The following is an 18,356-nucleotide window of genomic DNA, read 5'->3' on the forward strand; positions in this document are numbered from 1 at the left end:
TGTTAATTTTAATATAAACTAAATCAAAATATACAAATATACGTTTTTAATTTGTATTTTCCTACGTATTTTATTTAATGTCGAAACTTATACATATTAAACATAACAGCTGATAGAAAATGTCTTCACTGAATTTTATGTTACGTCTTGGGTTAACGTTTTCTGCAAATTATGCACTTTTAAGTTCGTTTTTTGTCGTGATAAAGCTAATCCGTAGGACATAAAAGCCAACTACGTTCAAGAAGAATCTGTTTTCTAAATAAGGGGACTAGTTTAAAAAAAATGCATGTAATATTACTAAATAATAGTTTATAATGCCTTTTACGATGTATGTATAGTTTTTTTTTTTTTTTTTTTTTTTTTTTTTTTTTTTTTTTTTTTTTTTTTATATAAAGTCTTGGAAAGAATGACTGGTTGATGCATGTTAGTGTTTATTTCTATAGATTTTAATTCCCTGTGAAATGTATTAACAAGGTGAAGGAAACCGACCAGTACAAGTCCCCTTATTCAACAGTTTACAGCTTGATTATTACGTTGGAATTTACAACAGTGTTCAAGGTTGTATTAAGATTGAATTTGACAATATATGTAGAATGAAGACGAATCAGATGCAGTATTATTAAGCTACTAGTTTCAGAAACTCTATTTCTAACGGTAATTTGTATTTGTTTATAAAATACCATGCTTTATAAGTGCATAACTCATAGTTATCAAATAGATGTAAATCTTTAAATTCATTCCTATCTCACAATAAATACTTACTAAGGCATAGAAAAGTGATACTACCAGAAATAGTGACATAAGTATGTTATTCAACATGAATTCTGCGCGGTATATTATTTATTTATTAGATAGATAGTACCTCACTTTTGTACGTGTCTCGACACACAAAAAACTCACTCGTTGTGTAAGACAGATTTGGTGAATATTCAAAAGAATTGGAATTTAAAACCCTTACACACGCAACAGAATCTCCAACAGAGTCCTTAATATAAGCCACCGAAAGCAAAAGAATATACTATGGTAAAAGATTTACTAAACTGTTAATAAAATATCTTATAAACAACCAATGGCTAAAAATTCTGTACTCTGGTTTTAACTGAGAATTGTGCCTGCGTACTACTGAAATGAGCTATTTTCATTTTGGGATTTTTCAGAGGAATTGCTATACACTGCCCAATTGCGATGCTTTCGAACAGGTTCTTTAACGCTGAGAAAATGAGAACGCTTAAGCCAGCCTAAACAAGAAACTTTTACTCACTTATTTGAAATAATACATTTTACTCATTGAAATAAACCCTAGCCCAATTTCTAAATTTGATCTTCGATTGTTTCTTTAATCGATGCGCCAAAAGGCTTCTGTAGTTATTTCACCTTTAACCATTACTTAAATAGAACAATTTATGGTTTAAAACTATCATGTAAGATATGGTAAATGGGGATATCTCATTCTCTGCACCTAATTCTGCTTTAAAGCTCGATTCCATACTAGCTCCAACAGAGACGTTTCTCAGAACAATGGCATGAAAAAATAATGTTCCCTTGCCTAATAGCGAAAGTGTTAGCCAATGACGAAACCCATTTTCTGGATCTGTATATCACGTCACAAGAAGAGAAGTTTGTTAATAATTGAGGTATAGTTAGTACACTTCGACGTGTTTGAGAAGCACTTAATTGTGAACTCTCTGTATATCGTTGTGCTTCTGCTCCACTACAAAACTTCTGCTATCTGCTCCGTGACTGAGCAAACAAAACAATCCATATTCACCTACCTAGTATTCTTTTCAAATGTTAAAGCTCCTTTAAATAAATATTTATGTTTCTTATTCAATTACAAAACTTTCCCTCTCCTACTTCATTGAGTAAATATAACGATCCATACTCATCTTACAACAAAAAATGTTCAAACCTTGATATCAAGCATAATATAGAACGATATGAATATTAATGTTTACGTTTTTAATATGTAATGTATTGTTAAGATTGTGTAACCTTATATATTTTATAAGTTTCTGCAGAGTAAGTTACATTAAAATAATTAGGTCTGCATTTCCTCGTAGAAATCTCAATTGCACTTTACAACTCTCACAGTTTCTGAGAATGCCTATATGAAAAAGAATAATGATTTACCATTGTACCCGCACAAAACATCTTCTTTTTTAGTGAAATTTTTGTTGATTCAGTGCCAGAGATGATCACAGCCGTGGCGGTTATTTGTCATCCACCATTATAGACGTACATAAAGTATAAATAATATCTTTTCCAGGTACTTCTTTCCTTTAATTTACTAAAAAACCGATATAAACTAAGACCTAAAGAATCAAGCGTTTTGAATAAACATATATATGTTTTTATTTATCAATTGTTGCAGTTTTATTACAATTGATGTTGAACGAGTTTAATATGTATTACAATTTTATTAATTAAACCACTGTTCAACAGAACTTATATGTAAAAATAATTAAGGTAAGAAAAAAATAAGTGTATTATACTTCTAACTGTAAAATTTAAGCAAATATAAGGTATTATATACAATAATACCATTTACGTTGTAATTTAAAGATCGTTTTAGTTGTCTTTTGACAGAAGTAAGATCGAGAAAATGCAAAATCTAAAAAAAATACCTAGACCGGAAGAAAGTAAAATGGTCATAAATATGCATTTTTCAGATTTTCTGGATCGTGGTGACACGATAAAATCCACATTGGCGTCGGAAATATGTCACTCGAACTAAAAGTCCTCATAAAGCCAACGTGATTTCTTTCTAAGCCACGGGTAACTGCTAGTATACATATGGAATTTTCAGATGGTGGTTTTTGATGCTCTATATCGTGATCAAATAAATTAGAATAACATTTATTAAAGCGTATGATTGCAATAATGGCATATTTGTACGATAATCCCTTAATAAAAAAGTTTTTAAAATTTCAAAATTTGCTTTAAACTACCTAAGACGATAATAACTTTATCAACTGCAGATTGGGAATAATCGCTTATTTAAAACGTGTAATTCCATACGTTCCTTATTGTATTAATCATTTATTGTAAAGCTAAGCAGGAACATAAATAGGGAAAGGTGGAAAAATAAGTTGACTATTTAGGAATATTACAATGTCTTGAATATACAGTAAGTATATTCAATATCATGTATTCCCAGGCTTGAGTTTAGTATGTTTGACTGTGATGTAGCAGCAGGATAGAAGGTGACTGGCCACATGAACTAGCTTCACTATACAAATTAACCCACACCTTCATTGACATCCCTTTGAAGGTAACGATGACCCAAACGGTCTTTGAGAGCGCTGTATTAATTTTAACATAATTAAAACCTGTGATCTTCGTAACGTAGTATACACTGATGATATCTTGTTCGATTAGTCTCAATATACGAATTAAGAATTTCAAATTTTTTGTTTCAATTGCATGTATAAGATATATCGTAACTCTTTATCATATATTTAGTTATTTTGTCTATACAAATACACACTTTTTAACGTTAAACCAAAGCATGCATTGCATGGTTCTGCTACAACAATAATTAATTAAATAGTGAACAATATAAAATATATTTATATCTTTCTCAATTATAATTCGTTACAATTATTGTAAATATGCAGTTTTGTAATGAAACCTAAACAATAAAACAATTTTTTGTAAGCTATTTTCAGTTTTTATATCCAAAAGAGTATATCCAGTGGTAACCATATTAATTGGCTAAGTAATGAATTATTGTTACTAGTTATTTTGTAATAGTTGATTATTGATGATTTATAACGATAAAATATAATACGTGTTTACGTGATTCGGTAAGACACGCGGGCAAACATAATGACAGGCGTCGTTAGATTTATTTTATAGTAGATTAATTTTTTCCAACACTATGTAGGATTTATTCAAATGTTCATTGTAACACACTGTGACACGTGTAAATTAATAACATTTAAAATATATTGAACTAATATTTAAGTACGTTTATACATACACAAATAGGTAAAACCTTCGCATTTTAAAATATGCTATATCTTGTTTTCAAATATTTAGTTTTAGGATTAAAAAAAGTATTTGTAAAGAATCAATTAGGATTTTCACAAGTGGTAATATATATATATATATATATATATATATATATATATATATATATATAATTTTGATAGTATATAATTTATATACTATGCAATGTTACATCTAATAAAAAAACAAATTTAAAGGAGTAAAAAGACTAATTTCAATATTAAACATATTTATTAATTCGTTTGTCAGAAACTATATTTTTGTAATTTCGCTATTCTCGATATCTTATACGTCTTAATACATATGAATTTTATAATAGCTAGGAGCTACTATACGAGTTTTTGCATTTCTTCGTCTTAAAGTAAATTATTATACTTCATAATGGGCAAATGTTATAAGGAGTGTCCGGCTCTGGTCAACACAGGTATGCGCAGATAAAGACAAACACGTTTCAACATAAAACACGGATCACCGGTACCTAATATTCTATCCGTCTGTCTGTACGTGGTTTTTATTGTTATTATTGAAAAAAAAAATTAAATCCCACAGAATACGGATCAAAAGTTTATGGCAACAAGTTATTTTACGACTAAAACACATTATAATATTATCTCTTATAGTTTTAAAATGCCAGCGTGAGAAAAGATTTTATCGTTAAAAATCGTAAAGTCAGTAACGTTACTAAAGATACAAACACATATTTGTTAAGTGGATGTTATAAAAATCTAATAACACCAAACGTATTTGCTAATAACATTAGTTTTTTTACTATTTTTAAAATAATATCTTTTTGGTAAATTTCAATATTAATTTACCTTAAAAAACCAATTATCGGTATTAGTGAAGAATAAAGAATACAAAAAAGCATAAATACAGTAAAATAATTAGTCACTGATGTCCACAGATAGTTATTATAAGCAATTATACAATTTTAATTTCTGTATGCAATTAAACAAGAAGTAGTGAAATAAACGTCACAAATAGTTCATGTATCTAATAGACCAAGTCATTCAGAATTTTAAACTGTTAGTAAATAAATGTTTCAATTTTAAAATGTAAAGCGGTTATATATTGGTCATTGGTGTAAATCCAAACTACCGAGCCTGTATACCCCTGATACAAACGAGCTCTTCTTTTTGATGCACTATTTTTAGAGTGAGGATTTGATTATCTAGACCTAGGCCTTAGCGTACTTTCTGTACTTGGCACGTTCGTTGACAATGAATCGTTAGGCCTAACCCTTTCTTCTGCTTGGGTAAAAGAATATATATTTCCAACTAAACGTCTTTATCAAACTTTTTTATCCTTGGCATCTTGAAACACTGAAGATAAACTATATGAGTTTACAAGAATTACTGCTCAAAGAAACAGTAATATATTCTACAAAACATAATCACAAACAACATGTAAAGAATAATAATATGTGTCAGCTGTCAGACTACAGACTGCTGATGAATTTCTATATTGTAAACAGCTTAGCCAACCTGCAACACGAAATAGTACAGGCAAGAAGAGGATGCATACTATAACGAAGTACCGGGCGGCACCAGCCCTTAAATGGCCATAAAACTCGTTGCAGTCCTCCAGATAACCATTTAATTTGTGTATAAAATAAAATTTTGTATGAATATATCATCCATCAGTGGATTCAGAATACAATAAAAAACACAAAACTAAACAACAACAAAATATCGAATAAAAACATTTTTGTGTACTCTGTCACCTTAAACTGGTCAATCAATGTCATTACAAGATGAATAACCTTTCTCAAATGCATAGTTTACTTTAAAATTCATGTATATCTTTACTTACAATAATTTTTAGTAATAACACAATGAATATAAGTAATAGCAGTAATACCATAAATATTATTACTGTTTCTCCGATTATACTTATAAAACACTTGTTTATTAAAAACTAGCACGATTTTAATTTTAATATATTACTTATGGGTTGCTTTATATTATGTAAAGATAAAAACAAAATTTATATGTACAAACGGCTTAAAGGTAGTTGAGTGTATCATATTGTTAACAGTAAGTTAAACAATGTCCTTATATTAATAATATTCCACAAAATATAGTTTAAAGAAATTACGTGTTAATCTCACTACAAGAATAAACGCATTTATGGTACTCAGTGTTTACAAGAAATAACACTAAGCTCGACACTCCTCGACTTCGCACGTTTCCTAATTATCATATTCTGTTAAAATAACACTTTTCTATTTTTAATATGACCAGGTTCTCTTTCTGGATTATCAGTCATTGAATTATTAATGTTATTATCATTATTACTTCTTACCTACTTAGTCATGTCCTAAATGTATTATATATATAATCATCAAAATCATTTTCCAAAATAAACAATGTCCAATGTCCTAGTGAAATATTTTCCAGATCGTTAATTATTACCACTTAGTTACTCCGTAATTGTTTAATAATACTGCTACTGTCACGTTTAGATTTATTATTTATATTATGCGTTCATTTGTATCGCAAACATTATCTTTTCGTTTAGTTTAACCTTTATAATTCATTAACTGTCTATTTTAAATATTGGGAACCATAAAATTTAAAAATAAGAACAAACTTATCGTTGGATTAATGATTTAATAATGTTTTAATATTTGGGTACTATCAAGCATGTTCACAACACAAGTAATAATACTAGATAATACTGGGATAATATTTCGTTCTCAATAGTCCTAAATTTAAGCAACCATTGAATATTTCGAATTGAAACTGCATATTGTATTGTGCATAATATAAATGTGTCATTGCGTCATATTATTAATTGTTATATTTTTTTATTGATATTTTAAAAACTATGCTAAAAGCAAATTAATATGATATTTAAAATTAATAGAGAACTGTGTTTCTTTTGGTACAATCATACAGAAAAGTTCATAAAGGAAAAATAGGAATAAAAATTTTATAGAGTGCATACAAAAGTACAATATTCGAACTAAACGATGTCATATTTCCATGGATTTAAACATTTAGTGCAGAAATTCCACTTTTGCTGACCCACCCAAGGAACGTAATAGTTAAACACATCTTTGACTTGTTCAGTGTACTATAGAATTAATACGATATCAGTTGCTGTATTTAAAGTTGACTATCCTAAAATGGATACAAAATTAAATAATGTAAATAAATAACCTACACACAAATAGAAAAGCGACACATCACAATATTTATATATGCATTAAGTTTTACTTGACTTTTAAATAAAAGATTTTTACATTATTTTAGAATGGGAAATAATTTGACGATGTAATATTCCATGTTATTTTAGTTCAGAGGAATGTTGGTGAATCAATCATGTACGCAAGAGTTGGCTGAGCTGAGACGTTTCTCGCCTGGCTTAGACTTTGAGAATACTTGAAGTTAGTGTTTCCGAAGATTTTTGTACTCTATGTTCCCGTTAGGTTTGTACTACTTTCTGCGAAAATTAACCATCATAAAAATATAAATTAAACTGGGCTTTAAATAAATTATATAAAACTATGTACTATTCATTATTATTAGTTTAAATAATAGAAAACTATTCCTTTGTTTGATGTATATTTTTGAAGATGGAAGGATTGAGAAAGAAACAGGATTTTTCTCGGATATTTGCAATCGTTCAGTAATCAGTAACTCTACGTTTCGAGATCTGCAATTTCATCTCTTCTTCAGTTAAATGACTAATATAATGCATTAATAGATTCTATGTTATAGGGAATAAACATACCATAGCGATGTGAGACGATTAAACATGTGTAATAAACCAATGCAGTCACACCATGGTTTTATCTAGTTCATCTAGCATGAACAATAATTAAAAAGGCGTACTGCTGTCCCACCTTTTTCCCGCCATTTTGTTTCTGTCGTGACGATCGCCATTTAGTATTTGTTTCTTATATTAGGTTGGTCGGAGAGTGCAGACCTATGATAACTGTATTGTGTAGATCAGTTTTAATACTTAGTGTTTAGTGTATATTACGTGCATGTTTTATAGAGTTATGATGCATGACATGGATGTTGTTTTTCTTAACTTATGCGTGTCTTAACACGTTTTATGTCCTTTTGAATCCAGTCTTTAACAAAGTATCTGCTTGGACTATAACCAGCTGTTCATTCTCTTCAACGTTTAAATGCATTTTTTTGTTTAACGAATTCGATACCCACATTATAGAGTTTACGTCCTTGAAAGGGTCCATAATTGAAATTTTCAGTGGCTAATTCTTCTATATGAATCATGCAATGGGTCCAAATCACCCAGGTCAGTTTCACTCGAACGTAGAAATATTTAAATTGAAAGAAGTATAACTAATATATTTATATTCAAAATTTATAGTCATATAAGGTAATTCCGCAGGTGAATAAGTAAATCGCAAAATTAAATACCAGTCATCATCTTGTGAGTTTTGTATAACTGTAATATATAGGGTTAAATCACTTTAGATTTTGTGAACGGTTATAATTAGCATGAAATGAAGTAACATTTAAAATCATATCATCTATACAGTATAATGCTTTTAAATATTGATTATATGTCAGTTTCACCACAAGAATAAAAAATCTATTTTTGACTTACACTATTGTTTGCTGAACGTGTTTTATATGTTATTATATTACTAGTCTGGAAAAAACCCAAAATATATTCATTTGCTAAACAACGAGGCCAGATAGAGATATAATATTGGCTGAACCCTCGACTCCATGGAACTGAGGCGACCAATGTCAACAAGAGTATATTAAAGATGGTATTATTTCCAATTAGGTTAAGTCTGTTATTTTTTATCACTTTCATTGCTGCATTTTCAATTCATAAAAGATATGTGAATGGATAACAATGTTTTTTTTATTTTACGAATATTAGAATAATTAAAAAATTGGAGGGAATGTAGTTGGGAAAACTTTTCCTACCCTGTCCAGTGTTTTCTTATATAGTGTTGTTTAAAATCATATTTGTAGCAGGTAAAAACACAATACGTTATAAAAATGTTATTACTAAGTTTAGTTAAACCAATATTTAGATTGACCTTTTTGGTATCTATGAGGTTAAATGCCGACCCGGCAAATCACGTATTTGACGTTAATAACATATTCTGTCCATCCTCATGAACAAAAATATGTATGGTTGTATAGGTTGCTAATGAAAAATAACAAGGTTATAGGGGGAAGAGTCATAAATAGTTAAGTTTTTAATATTTTAATGTTCCGTTTGAGAACTCTGTATATCGATATATGTGTACTTTAATGTTATCTGCGGCCGGGACCTATAGCGTATCTGCTAACTGAACTGACTGCACTCCGGGGCTGTGGTCTAGTGCATCACAAGATATAGTGTACTGTAGTTCGGATCAATTGAGTGCTTGTCCATCATGGATCAACCATCCACTAGTTCGACGAATCATAGTTAATTGTGCGTGTTGGAGTGTTTTTTTGGGCATGTTAGGAGTTTACGTTTTGACCGAAACGAGATTATTTCCATTTGATGGTAAGTGTTCTGTATTACTGTCCATTTATATATTAGTATTAGCGTTTTACATGATTATTACGTTTCTCTAACTTTGCATAAATTGTTTCATTAATTTTGAATGTATATTTCTAATCAGCCTATCTATAATTTAATAATGTCTCGAGCAATGTTTTTCTTTCGTTGACATCAGCGCTGACCAGACTTCCTCAGCCTGCTCTGATGGCCGGAGGCACTCTTCTTTACCACATAACAACTCACTAATTTTTAGCTCGAAATTGAGAAAGAAATTGTTCATTCGGGTCAAAATTTCAGTATTATTTTCCATTTAAATTTGCAAAAATTGCGGCGCATCCGATATTGTCATCACGAGGTTGAATCACTGTCACAAAAAATTAAGTGACGCCCGACGTGGATGTTCAAAATAAAAATATTGCTCCCCGCGTGAAAATTAGTTCCATTTAAAATGTTTTATTACTTACTTAATTATTACGTTATTTCTCATTTCCACCCCGTGAAATCGTCAAACAGGATGCAAATAAGTCAACACCGCGAAACTCGTATTTTTCCGCCCTGGCTGTTACTTTTACTTTTACTTAATTGTTAGTACGTGATATATTTTATTAAATAATGCTCTCTCTATATCTCTAATCTTGGATTAACACAGCGTTTTCATATGTAAATTAAATAAGATATAGTAAAAGTTATACTATAACGAAAAATATTTACAAAAACAAGAATGAGCTGTATTGTAGTGCATGCCCTTTCATGTGTTTTGGCTGATCTTCATTGAAGAAAATCCTTCAGTAGAGTAAAATATTTTTCTGACTACCTGTCTTTCAATAAAATATCTCAAGGATTGAATGAAGTTTTATACTTGAAATTCTACATGCAATTTCAGCGAAGCCTGTTATGCGATGCATTGTATTTCTGGCGTACTTTTTACTAGGTTATGAATTACAACTGCTTGTCAAATAACATACAGAAAATTAAGCCTAATATTTTATATTGCTATAGTTAAAAACTTTTATATTTCTTAATCCTCTTCATGCTAATTTGATGGTTTTGTATAAAGTTTAACGTTGCTTGGTTAATTTAAAAGTATTACTAGGTTCTGGTGCTTGTTAAACTAGTTTATGACCTTTCCCTATGCCGCCTAACAAATAATTTTTTGGTACAATCATGCATGTTAATGATACAGACCTTAGACCCTGCAACTTATTGCAGTAGTAAAGCCGTTTCCTCAATATGTTAAAAGTCCATTTTTTTGACTCGGATAGACTCGGCTAGTCCTGTTCGTATGTTTCCTGTTTGCATTCCACGGCTTAGTTTCTAAATATCTTTAACGAAGCCAACGCCTATAAAACTTTTTATTTTGGTACTATATTTAATCTTAAAACTGTAAGTAAATCTTAATGACGATTTTACTTTGAGATATGTTTTAGCCTGTATGGTTATAATATTAAGTAACTCGACACCAAAAATTAACAATAGTATAAAAAAATCAAAATAATGTTGTAATGTATAATTTTTATAAGGTATTTATGTAACGCTGTGTTCTTTATTTAATGAGATTTATAATATGTATTGTATGGCAAATGAAACCTAAACATAGCTTCCAAGTTGGTTGCAATTACTGGGAAATGTGGGTAATTAATATTCCTGAGGTGTATTTTGTATTTCAAATTGTTTATTAGGAGGAATAAATTGTCATGATCTCATAATTGTTTCATATATGGCGGGCACCAATTAGTTGTGGATAATCCAAGCCTCATGACTACCACGGACTGCGATGCCATTTTCACTTGGGATATATATCGTTTATTGAAAGACGAGCAAATCCCCTACCGATTAATGTAATGGTCCTTTATGTTGATACGCTATAAACTTAAGCTCTAAAGTGAGTACCTATGATGTAATAAAAAGTGTCAGTAATCCTACATAGTAATTTTTGTTGAATGATTGTTTTGTATTTTCTAAATATATTGGAACATTTTGTAATTAGTTTAACGATATGTTTGGAGAAGATTGAGCGTGCTACTGATAACTTAAACTAAGTAGTATAATTAAAATAGTCCTCACTTTGTAAAATGTGTTGTACGATAAAGGTATCTTCGTGTTCGCTATGTGAACCTTAGTGCATGGTATTTTACATTCCAATAGTAATTATTTATGTTTAGTTTTACACTCTGCCAATATATATTATTTTACATTTATTATCACGTAGCACGTTCAAAACCATATCCCAAATGGCTAGTTAATTAGTTTTCCAATGATGATTATTTTTAATACATTATATTATTTAGTTCTATAGATATAGGTACGTACGTAACAAAGTTGTAATATGGATTCTCGGAATTATCTGGCAACTGAAATAACATAAACCATTATTATATCAATTTATTATGGTATATTTCTTATGTGAAAGTTAAAAATTACAATGGAGACATTAAGGAACAGTTTTATGTGAAAACAACCACAAAAGTGAAAGGATGCTGTGATTTACTGAATACATAATTCTTCGGGAAAAGCAAGGAAAATTCGCTTTGGTAGGATTCTGAGAATGAAGACATTTACTATATTCCATCCCTTATTTTCTTAAAATACTGCAAAGTAATTTACCTGACAATTTGTAAACCATTGTCAAGAATGTGTTCTTAATATTATAAATATGTCAAATCTTCTTAATAGGCATGAAGTGTTTTCATGAATTATTAAGCTAATAATTATCTAATAAATCTGTATTTTACTTATGATTGTCTTAAAATATTATAACAAAATACGCAACACTTTCAACGCATTTTTTTACATGATAATCTCTGTGTGTTTCTTACAAAAAGCGTATTAATATTCCTTTTAATTAACTGCATTAATGAACTGTAAGGAATTTGATGAAAATGCTAGGGAAGAACAGTGTTGAATGTTAATAAATCTTTGATTGTTTTTTATACTGCCTACGACTTAAATAAAGATTTTTGGTACCAAGCAAAGTTACTCGCATATACCATACTTAAATTATTAAATGCAACTCAATTGAGTATTACTGAACGAAGAATGATTATAGTATCAAGTGCAAGAAGATTAACGAATTTATAATGTTACTAAAGTGAACATTAATAACAAATTTATACAATAAAATAGATTTTTTAAGTTGTATCCTCAACATCTTCGATTGTTTATTTATTTGTATAGTATATCTGTTATCAAATACTGTAGCTTAAATTAATACGGCAAGTTATAACTGTCTGTTTACTGAATAATTGCCACACAATATAACCAGAACAGTGTAATATGGACTGTGCATATTTTGCCTCTATTTAAATATAACCATAATATTAAAATTCAAATGTGCTTTTAGAAGATTTCATACATGACATTGGAGCCCGGAAAAAAAATTAAATAGTTTCGAGGAAACAAAACATACCTTCCTCATATTACAGCCATATGATTCGCAATTCTATTCAACTGTTTATTTACGTTCAAGTGCAAACTCACTATTCATTAGATGAAGAAAAATATTTTTAGAATACAATATTCGTCACCATATTCTACTGAAACTTTCTTATTTTTTGTGAAGTCAAAGACCATATGTCTGAATAATAACTTTGTTTTTTTTTTCTAAAGAATTAAAAAGCAATAGAATAAGTATAGTGGCAAAAATCACATGTTGAAACTAAACTATTAATACGAGGCTTTACCTGTAATATGGTTAACTACGCCATAGTAATGTACTGGCTAACTACTCATATGACGGTATTGTAGTTAATAAAGCTTGTAGTGGTGGTTTAATCGTTTCTCACAAATCATTTCAAATCGCATTAGGTATAGCTTATGAGAAACATCCTCTTAAACAAATAAGTCATTCCTATCTCGCTAACTAGCACAATAACATACATTAGTTTCTCATTTGCAACTTTAAATGTTAAAATGTGAACTATTTAAATTTTATGAGTAATGAATAGGATTTAATAGTATTTCACAACTTCCGTATTTTTAATGGAAAATAATCTTATTAATAAATACGTTTGTAAGTTCAATATTGGAAAGCGACCTTTAAACAACATCAATGAAATTAGTTATTTTTAACATAAAATTTCAATTTAGAAATTTACTAGACACGAGTATTTTCCGAAGTAGCGTAAGAATTTCATATACTATGGTATTATAAATTTATATAACTAAATGCTTTACAGAGAATATTAAGATGATACGCATTCAGCGTACCAGATTTTATTAAAATTACTTATACTAAAATTAGTAATTAACCATACTCATTTAACATAATATGACTCCTTCTTGAAATTAACTCATTTAATATTAGTTCATCACCTGAAGGTGGTAAACTGAAACCAAATCATAGCTTTAAAGAGAGAGTTTAAATTCAGTTTTTAAAGTAATGTTAATAATATTGTAGGGGGAGGAGTTTAAACTAAAATAAAATTTTTTCCCTAATTTTATGACATCTAATTTTCATAATTTATTCAGAGAAATAATTATAATCACTCTAAGTATTCATTTAATTATGTTATATAAATCTCAGCGATGTGTAATCACAGAAATTCATACCAGGTAGTCTACATTAGTAAAATGTATGACTGTTTTGAGACGATTTGTAAGGCCTTGGTTCACAAAATTGGAGGAAACGAGAGAGAAGTATTACGAATTGGTAAGCTTATGAAACATTTCTTTGTTCTATCACAGTTATCATCGAAGTTCTTTTCCATTTTCCAGCGTTATGGCCGACTAAGGATGGGAATAGAACTAATAAGTGTGTTAATATAAATTATCGTATACATTCATTGTATTTATTTTACTTACTAATTTATTTTTTACCTGTGTATTTGATTTTTTAGTTTATTTACTACTGATGAAAGCAGCAGACTACAAACTCAAAGAAGTGAATACGCAGTGTATGAGGGTATATTCTGCCCAATAAACAGACTTATTGCTGGTTTTCGTACAATTATATACTCCTAGATTTATAAAAAAAGGAACGCTAAATGTGTTGCTAAGTTCACACGTCGAAAACAGATTGACCAATTCTGTAAATTCTTGCTCTTAAATATTTAATAAACGGTGAGCAAGGTGCGCATCGAGCACCTGATGAGATAATAAGAATGCCCATTCATATAGATTACACTAAATTTTTATATTTGGTATTCTAGGTATCTCTGGTGTCAAAAATAAATGCCCACAAATGTTGTTTTTTATATAAATATGACTTCAGAATTCAGAAACAAATCCATGATAGCGTTAGATTCCAGACGCAGCACTTTTGAATGTGTAACTGGAGCTGAGCTCGCCTTTAACAATAAACAGCTGTTGACGCTTTCAGCTAAAGTTTGCCAGGGAGGCAGAAACATCAATATGTATTTAAATGTATTAATATCTAAATTAAAATGTATGAAAAACACAGTGATTGATCAGTAGTAAACGGGTTAGTTAAAGGTTGATTAGTCTGAAAAGTTTATTACAGATTGAAATAACAAAGTTAAAGCATACAAACCATTAGATTTGTATAACTACCATTTAACGCTGTTAAAATCTTATATTCAACAAAGATTCGAATTTTTTCTCATAAGGTACTAGAAACTGGTAGGTTCGCTTAACATTTATGTCATTTATACTGTGATTAAGACAAAGCAGGAGATGGCATTAAAAAGCCATTATTTCCCAGACTGTAATCCGAAAATCTAGATTTTTACTACTTAAAACTTATAAAAAAGTTTATGTTAGTTGTAAGGTTATGTAGACATATTCAATGAACCTTATATGACAAATTTTTCATTCTCCTTCTTATACCGAAATTATGACTAAGATAGATGTGAAGATAATTTTTATAATTAAAATAAATAATTTGCATCATTTTATAGATACGAAATAGCGAATATAAATTGTAATAAAAATTATATTACGACGTAGATAATAATGTTATTTTTGCATCCATTGAGTCGAAAGATATACGTATGGAATATACTTATTAGATGAAGTACATTTAAAGCGCAGAAGTGAAAATTTTTTTTTATGTAACAGGAGTTTTTAACCAGAATTTTATGTGTTATCAGGACTAATATTAATTAAACTGTGACACCGTATATACATTAGAATTTAAGTAAATTCTATTTGTTGGACTGTTTTGTTTTTTGAGGTAAGTTAATTCATAAAAAAGCAAAAGACGTGGTTTCCATAGTCATACATAGGTACATATATTTTCTTCGTCTGTCAATAAGGCAAGCTCAACTTATAACACTAGACATGTATTTGAATAGAAGTAAATTGTAAAGGCCAAAAGTAGACGATTTGTGACATTTAATATAAATATTACTTTATCGGGACATTGTAGCATCAGATATGTAATTTCTTGGGAAAGAAAATGTAAGCTGCTAAATGTGTCAATCCTTCATTTCTATTAGGGCAAAAATAGATTGCTCAAATGGCTTTTAAATTGCATAGGTATTTTAGATGACTATGAAAACTAAAGTGTAGTATAATTAAATGGGCAAACAAAATGATTACAATCGTATTATATTTTGCTGTTATAAAAAAGCAATACCTTACCTAAATGAGCTACAAACTTTTTATTTCGCATGCATCCTCAACAAAGCCTCATATATGACACTTAAGTTGTGCCGTAACACTACCATTTATCAGTGAAAATGATTTTGTCAGAAACTGTGGCTTAGTTTAACTACCAAAAACATCAGAAAGTCAGCTTATATATATTTGCCATTATAAGTGTTTACATAAATTTCAAAGATCATATAAATACAATCCAGAACTAAATAATCAAACAATACCATAAGAATCTGACACGTATACTTAGCTTTTTAGCTCAATGTACATTATCTTACACCTATTAAAAACTCTACCCAGTATTATCAACTACACTATAATTTACATATCTATAGAACTCTTCATCAACCAATAACAACTGGATACTGACGGATAGTAAATAGCGATCGTCACGGTGAGAACGAGATCTAAATGAGGTAACAATAATCATAAGTACTGCAATTGTTTTGTTTCCAAGTTGAATTATCTTATTGATAATATGTAATTAGAGTTTAAAATTTGTTATTGTACTTTAATTATAAAATTAAGCAAGATTCAACAAGTCACACTTGCAGTAATCTAAGTAACTGTACATAATCAGTGTGGCATGACTTAATTACATTTAAAACACACAGAGAAAAACTTAAAACTTTTATTTTTGTGAGTCCTTTCTACAGCAAGGCTATCTTCGCCAGACCCACAAAATAAAAAGGACCTCTCGAACATAAAAGTTCTGTATTAATTTGTGGGTGTAAAATGTAATTAATATTAGCCAATAAAAGCTTCATCTTAAACATTGTGGCATTGTTATTTTTTGTCATTTTGGTGTAAGATATTGCTTCACAGATGTTCATATATTATTTCCTTTTAGACGTTTTAAAAGTTTGTACGAGATTAAATTATTATATGGATTATTACATAACTTTAATTAAACCTATTTAAAGGGCATAATGCTTTGCATGAAAATGATTGAAGTAAAACACTAGAGAAATGGGTTAGAAGTTAATAGTAATACACCGTACACAAATAATATGAAGACTAGCAATCAAATTTACTTGTAAATGAAAATCAGAGCTCAATAAGCTAACAAAGCCAAAGCGAAGAACTTCAACCGTCAACAACATTAGTTATTACGTGATTCTATTTGGCTTCGGTTACGTAATACTAGGGGGCTTAGGAGAAAATCAATATCTTCATATAATCAATTCAGTTCAACTCTGCGATGAGATATTCTAACATTAAAATTTTTTAACTAATTTTGGAACATGTGGTTATTACCTAGTTAATTTTTATTGAACTTGTATAACAAATATTCTAGGGTTAAGGTTTATTGTTTATTAAACTCTTAAATGTATAGAAAATAGAACATAGGAATTGCTAATATAATTTTATAATGATTCATACGTGATTTTTGACAGTCATAGTCTCGTATAAAGGTATCTGTTTTGGCAGGATACTGTAATCTAAGTTTCGAGATCTTTAAATAAATAATACTTCACATCTTGGGTTTATACTGTAAACTTCTTTCATACAAGATATAACTTTGTATTGTATGGTGCTTAAAAAAGAAGTCAAATTTAGGAATATGTTAACAAGGAATTAAACAATTCAAAGTTTATAAAAATATATATCAGATTTTCACTTAACGTCCGTATATTTAAAATTAACAAAACTGTTTCGTTATATCCGCCATGTTTGGATGTATCTCCAATATAGTTTAATTAAATAATTTTAGCTCAAAGCGATCTTGTAATTAATCTGTAACGTTTTCTGGTTAATATATAACAATATTTACATAATGTGAATATTAAAATTATCTGTATTATCAGATGAAATTTAAGAAAATGTACAGAAAATAATAAAGAAATGTATCAGATCTTGTTTATGGCCGGGCAGCACCTGTGTTTTTGTACTTGTGTGATAGGTTTGTTAGAAATATGGATGGAGTCCAAACGCTATCTAATATGAATTTAAAGCTAATAAAGTATGTTTCTGTAAGCACTTTAGAAAGAGTTATATATTTGTCACAGCGATTTTCCTAAAACTACAGTTACTCATGTAAAAAAAGATTTTTAGTTTTATTAGAAATTAGACTTTTCGGAATAAAATATAAGTTTAATATTTTTGTTTATATTTAGTTTTTTGTAAAATAAGTAAGAACATGTTTTATATATTAGTGTTTCAAAAATCCGTTTATATCTTAAATGTTTTTAAAACTATCTACATTCTAAAACAATAATAAAAAATGCTCACTCTTTGAAAAAGGGGAAATGGTACTTTAAATAAAAAACTAAATGACAAGCTCTCAGACCTAAGAATCTATG

The sequence above is a fragment of the Homalodisca vitripennis genome, chromosome 6 (genome assembly GCF_021130785.1).
Source record: "Homalodisca vitripennis isolate AUS2020 chromosome 6, UT_GWSS_2.1, whole genome shotgun sequence".
NCBI lineage: Eukaryota > Metazoa > Arthropoda > Insecta > Hemiptera > Cicadellidae > Homalodisca > Homalodisca vitripennis.